This window comes from Garra rufa, chromosome 12 (genome assembly GCF_049309525.1).
Source record: "Garra rufa chromosome 12, GarRuf1.0, whole genome shotgun sequence".
Taxonomy (NCBI): Eukaryota; Metazoa; Chordata; class Actinopteri; order Cypriniformes; family Cyprinidae; genus Garra; species Garra rufa.
The window spans coordinates 25,895,437-25,902,750 of NC_133372.1; positions in this window are offsets into that span (position 1 = coordinate 25,895,437).

The following is a 7,314-nucleotide window of genomic DNA, read 5'->3' on the forward strand; positions in this document are numbered from 1 at the left end:
TAATATTTAGAGTTTTTTGCACCTTCAGATTCCAGATTTTCAAATAGTTGTATCTCGGGACAAATATTGTCCTAACAAACCATACATCAATGGAAAGATTGTTTATTCATCTTTCAATTTAAATATGAATAAACAGCCTGACATGAAGACAGTCCATTTCACAATTGAATTTGCAATTCAGTTTCAAATTAGTGGCTATTCTCTCATTTTGCATCTTTTTCTCTGCTTCCTTTTTAAGTCCGTAAACCCCATGTCTTCACCCAGCATTTGCTTATGGCTGTTGTTCCCGTCTTGTCCAGTTTGAATCCTCAAAGTAATGCAGAGCTTTCTCATAAAGGACCTACAGCTGGCTTCCTGCTAGTTAATTATAGTCATCTCATGAGAGAGCTGCCAAGAAACAGACAGCCGTCTTCTTTTTTGATGTGTAACGAAAACAAAATTTCCGCTTCATTTGTTTTTTGGGATTTATGCATCCAATTTAAGCAGGAAAACCTGTCTTTGTTTGTTTTTAACCAGTGATTATTCATGAAAGACTTAAATGGTGTTTCCCGACCATTTTTTTTTTGTCTCATGTTTCCTCAAAACCCCATTTAAATAGCTTCAAATATGCATTCAACAACATCAAACCAGAATTGTGTTGTTTAATTTTGACTAAAAATTACTTTTAAACATACTGTATAATATAATAAAATTGTTTTATATCATTTAATTGTAAACTGATAAATATTTTAGCATCAGTTCCAACAATTCATTCTGAGGCCGTCAAACAAGTTTATTTCAGGGAATGTTTTGCAAGTGACCCTTCGCACTTATTGTGGCTTTGTATGTATTGTCATCTGGTTTTGAGTGTAACAAAATTCAGCCTGCTTCAGTTTTGGATGAGCAGTAGCAATGTGCTTTGAAAGTTTAATTTTAGGTTTTGCAGTGGGGACAGCTGGGAGGAGGGAGGGCCATGATGTTTCCTAGAGAGACAAGAGGCAGAAACTATTTTAATTCTGCTCACAGCACACTGTCTGTTTAGATGTCAGCTCTTTCTTCATCTCCTTGGTTGAAGCACGAGTCAAAGTGGATGTGGTGATCTCATGTCTCGTTCCTGTCTGCCCTGTGGATCGCAGCAGGAAAAGGGCAGACGGAGGGAGAGGAAGTACAGTACACTGTACTTATTGGGATGGCATATGAAGTTGTGATCAAATATGCACTTTATTTTGAATTCGTTTTACATCAGCCCTGCTGGAAAAATATAGCTTAAGCTATTTCGGAACATCAAAGCTGGTTTGTTGCTGGTCCAAAATGGTCTGTCAGCTTGGACCAGCTTGGACCATCTAGAATCCAGCATCAATGTTTCAGAAACTTCCAGATTACAGGGACAAATTTCACCTTAAAATAATATTCTGTTGTCATTTACTCCCCCTTTTGCTATTCAATGTTTGTATGAAAGTCAATGGGGTCCAAAAGTTCCAAAAAGGACATAAGGTAGTTTAAAAAGTAATCCATGCTAGAAGTGTGCAAAATAGTCTACAATAGTATCGTAATTGTTGTTTAAAGTACACTGTATAAAGTTTTCACCAGTTTCAACTTATAAACTTAAGTTTAGCAGCTGCCTTAAAATTTTAAGTTAAATCAACTTAAGTCATTTTAAGTCACAAGTTAAATCAACTCATTTTTATTGTATTAATTTCAAATGACTTGTTTTAAGCTGATTTAACTTAAAATTTTAAGGCAGCTGCTCAACTTAGGTTTTTAAGTTGAATCTGGTGAAAACGTTTTACAGTGTAGTGTATGTATGTAATATTTAGGAGCATCTATTGACAGAAATGCAATATAATATACACAACTATGTGTTCAGAGGTGTATAAAGACCTTCCATAATGAACTGTTATTTTTATGAATTCCTTTGAATGAGCGTCTTTGTGCTTTGACATCTTTGTATATAAATGTCTGCTTGAAAGAATGAAGAATTTGGTAAACAAGTTGTTATAAAAAATGCATGATTAGCCTATATAACCATTGGCATTTCATTGAAAAGAAGACCATGTTCTTGTTTCTTTATGAGAAGTGGTTTCATTTATTTTAATATAAAGTCATGTTGTGTGTCACAGCAGTTAAAACTGTGTCTATCATGATAAAACCTTAATATCAAACCTATACAATGAGTTTGGTAATTTTAGAGAAATGCTGCTTAATGTATTACACTTAATGTATTAACTTAACCCATTAGATTTTAGCAGATTAAATCTACTGTAGATTTAAAAGACTAAATTACTACTGTAGATTTCGACTAAAATCCTATGATATTTCGTAGTAAAACTAGACTAAAACTTAAACAATTCAGATGACTAAAATATGACTAAAACTAAATGGCATTTTACTCGAAAGACTATGACTAAGACTAAATCTAAATTTGCTGTCAAAATTAACATTGGAAGCGACCACTGGATAAAGTGATATTTAGACCCTGGAAGGCAAATTTGATCAGGAGAACCTCGCCAAAAAATGTCTATTTTACCCCCTAAAACACGATTTGGGCTAGTTTTGAGTCGCAATTGGGTGGGTTTTGCTGTGAAACCCTGCACAATGGTGTTTCGAATCGGTTGAGTGAATGACTCAATGACTCACTCATTTTTTTGCCTCCATTTATTGGCAATTTTTAGGATATTTAAAGTATATTTTCCCTTTTTTCCGCTCCAAATAATTTCAAATATCATTATTCAACATTTTGTTTTTAAAACATCAAAAGAAAACATTTGGAACTGCATGTTAAATGCATTCATGTCCCACATTTAACAGTCCATGTGAATGCATCTAAATGCCACTTCAGATGCCGATTCTATGCCGCATCTGCATTGCAATCCCACGTTTTGTTGATACTGATTTTATTTGGTTGGTAACAGCTTTATATAGTGTCTTACCTTTTAAATATTTTAATTAAATGTAAGAATTTGATATAAAAGATGATGCATATATTTAATTTCGTTAGATGAAAATTTTCATTAAAAGGGAAAAATCTGTTTCAACTTACTGGAAAAGTTAATTCTGTTATTTCTGAAAACTAATCACTGCAAAGAATATGAAGAATATCAAAATCTGTAAAAGTCAGCTGTCTCTGCCAAATAACCAGCGCAATAACATGCTTAGCAAAATATTTTCTAATTATCGTTATCGACAAATAACTGATTATATAATTTTCATTTTAGAGTGAACTCTACCTTTATAATTGATTTGCCAGCAAGACAAGATGTGAAATAAAACACTGTTTAAAATCTGGAGGTTAGTAAGCTTTTTGGTTGTTTCTTTGAAAGAAAGAAATACTTTTATTGAGCAAGGACACATTCAATTGATCCAAAATTGATTTCCATAAAATATTAAGCAGCACAACTACTTTCAACATTGATAACAAGAAACCAAATCAGCATAATTCAGATTTGCCATGACAAATAAATTACATTTCACAATATACAGTGGTGGCCAAAATGATTAGAACACTAGTATTTTCTCCAGCTAAAAATGGTTTTAAATCAGTTATTTCTATCTTTTGGTGTTGTGTTAATAGGAAATATCAGTTTACATAACATTAATATTGCCATTAATTGTAATAATACACTGAGATTTTAGTGTGCACAAGGAGTCTGACAACAGCCAGTGCTCCACACAGAGATCTGATCTCATTATCATCCAGTTTGTCTGGAATGACATGAAGAAACAGAACAAACTGAGACAAACTAAATCCAGAAGAACTGGCAATGTCTCCAAGATGCTTAAAGAAACCTATCTGCAAAGCTACAGTACTGTTAAAAGTTTTAGGAACTTGTGTAAAATGCTGTAAAATGAGAATACTTTCAAAATAATTTCATAAATAGTTTTCTTTATATATTAACTTTTATTAACTAAATTAAATCAACATTTCGCGTGAGTGTCCTTTGCGTTTAAAGCAGCTTTTGCTCTAGGTGCACTTGCACAGTTTTTTCCGGTAGCTTTGCAGGTCTTTTGAAGCATTTTGGAGACATTGCCACAGTTCTCCTGGATTTAGTCTGTCTCAGTTTGTTCAGTTTCTTCATGTCATTCCAGACAGACTGGATGGTATGAGATCAGATCTCTGTGTGGAGCACTGGCTGTTGTCAAACTCCTTGCGCAAACAAAACTCTCAGTGGATTATTACAATTAATGGCTAAATGAATTGGAAATGTAAACTGATATTTTCTGCTGACACACTACAGCAAAAGATAGAAATAACTGACTTAAAACCATTTTAGCTGGTGGAAATACTAGTGTTCTAATAATTTTGCAGTTTTAAGTAAATGCAGCCTTGTTGAGCATAACACATTATAATGCAAAACCTCACTGGTGATATAAATAGGTCAAAGGCTCTGCAAATATAGCAGTGTTTCAGTTTATAAATTTAGTGTAAAATCGTAGAATTCATTTCATTATTGACCTTTATTTTTGTCATCAAACAGAATGCTTGCTTTTTGTTTGATGGGCCGCACATCTGGGCATTCAGCAAACACCTGCTCTATGCAGTTCAGCCGAGGTGAATGTGCCTTCATAATCCCAAATTAAGCTGACTACGCATTTCTAATGCAAATGATGCTTAGTCTTGTGGAGTGAATATGGTTGTTTCGGCAGCTGTGGGATGTGCAGCCGTGATACAGAGCTCTTCCGAAGGTATTCAAGGTGAAGCATCTATAATAAAGTGCTGTGTTTGCTGAGCTCTGGGCCTCGGTATGTTTTCTGCCAGATAAACAGACAAGAGCTGACAGCTTTACAGCAGCACGGCTAGACACGAGACAGAAGGGGCACGCGGAGCAGGCGCGGGGCTCTTCCACTCTTTAAGATCCTATGCAACATCCATCAAACTGCATTTCTAACTGTTGTGCACCTCTCAAGGTTCGCCCTGCTCTAGGGCAGTGGCATTGTATTGTAGAGGACATCGGCTGTGTAAAGCCTGTCTAGCATTCGTTTTTTTCACTGCTGTCAAGTTTTCCGAGACCTGTCCTCCTTGCTTGAATGCCTGTGTGAGTGATCTCTCTGCATTTATTAGGTTTTACTGACGTTAGCTCAGTTTGGATGGACCAGCACAGAGTGAGAGAGAGCATGGAGCCAGTCGAGCAGCTCATTATCCAGGCAAGCTGGCCCCACAGTGGCAGCGGCTGCGCGCCTGAAGCCGAGTCACTGAAGCACTCAGCGGTGTAATAACATCTCCAGAACTGCTCCCCGTCTGTCCCTTTCTCTCCCAGCAGTGGCTTAGAGTTCAAACTCACCTTTCAATTTTACTGGCTTTGTGGCCCGCTGAGAGTTCAGTTTGAACTTTTGAGTTGTTCGGAACAAGGCAAAGGATTCTGTGCACCATTTATGCTAAAAACTCAGCAGAGTTCTTAGGATTTTGAGGTCCCATTTACCAAAGTGTCAGTAGTAGTAGTAGCAGATTTCTCTTCAGTCTGTTTAATATACACCAGGGCTCAACAATAAGGATTTGATTTTTTTTTCTGCTGGGCTTGTGAAATCAGTAGTTCAGTTTTTTTTTTTAAATAAAATGTTACTGTTTTTGCTGTACTTCAGATCAAATAAATGCAGGCTTGGTAGGCAGAGGACACTTTAAAATTTTATTTTTATTATTATTATTATTTTTTAAATCATCAGGGTTTCCGCGGGGTCTTAAAGTCTTAAAAAGTCTAAAATTTAAAAATCAAAATTTTAGGCCTTAAAAAGTCTTAAATTCGCTGTTCTAGGTCTTAAATAATTTTACACAGGTCTTATTTTTCCGATGTCCATGTAACGCTACCTCTAATGCTCATTTAAATTCTCTTTCTGTTGTTTCCGTGGTGTTGTAGTTCTTTATTTCACTATTCCAAATATAATTTGCTGAATTTAAACTACAAATGAGACCAGCATGCAATAGCCAATCAGCTTTCTGTTATTGGCGCGAGTCTCTCTCGGATTGTACCGCAGAAGTCAAATGGATTTAACTTTTTAGCTATGAGGAAGTGCAAGTTTAGCGAAACTGGGCTTGGAAAAACTGAATATAGGGCTTGGCTAAGGCCAGTTGCTAACAACTGTAGATTTTTTTCTCCCTCTGTGGAAGTTTCTGCGTCTTCAGACAGAATCGCAGTATTTATATAACATTTATAATATATATATTTATAAATCAATAAATGTATTTAAAACATTAATCTCACTTTTAATTTTGCAGTGTAAATTATGTAATCTCACTGCTAACAGCCATTTAGAATTTATTGATAAATTCATAAAATAAATTTCAAAGGTACGCATACATTTCAAAAGTAAAAAAAAAAAAAATCGCTTCAGAATTTTTTTTTTTTAAATCAGATATTTCTAGTGGTACTTTTATGGGGATATTTTGTGTGGAATAGTATCTGCTGATATGGAAAGTTCACTGTATATCGTAGTAATAAATTTAATTTATGACAGCCATGAAATTTTGTTTACTTTTTACATTAAACACATTAAATATCACATATGCATGTAATATAATATCTATTTCCATTACAGGTTTAGGTCTTAAATTTCATATAAGGTGGTATTAAAAAGGTCTTAAAAAGTCTTAAATTTCACTTGTTCATATCTGCAGAAACCCTGATCATACTGTTCAAATACTTTTGACTGGTAGTGTACATTTAATTAGGTTGGAAAAAAAGTGGCCTTATAAAGGTAAAAATGAGTTTAAACTTAGCAGGACAAGAAGTGAAATGCATCAGAATACTACTGTATACACTACCGTTTAAACATTTGAGGTCTGTAATTTTTTTTATTTTTTTTTATTGAGCAACCAGTAGGAATCAGTAGTTCATTTCTATTTTTTATTTTTTTTATACTGTTCCACCAGGAAATAAGGTCAAATTTATTAATATTTTTAATATTTATGTGGCTCAGAAATAAATTGAAAAAAATCTATTTATTAATTAATAAAATAACTGATCTATCTATTAAATAAGTTTGTTTTGTTTGGATTTTTTACGACCTGCTAGATAATAGTATCACAAAATAAGGTCAACTTTTTTTTCTTAAATGTATACTGTACATCCCGTCTGTTTTAACAAGCTAGATGATATTATTATTATTATTATTATTATTATTATTATTATTATTATTATTATCTATTTATTTTTTCCATTTTAATTTTACTTTCACTGGTTCCACCACAAAATAAGATGAACTTTATTTTAATTTATATAACTTTAAATGGCATTAAAAAAACTATTAATTATTTACTAATTATGTATTTTTTATTTATTTTATTTAGTAAAAATATTATCTATTATTTGAATTTTTTCTCTATTTTTTTTTGTTTTGTTTTAT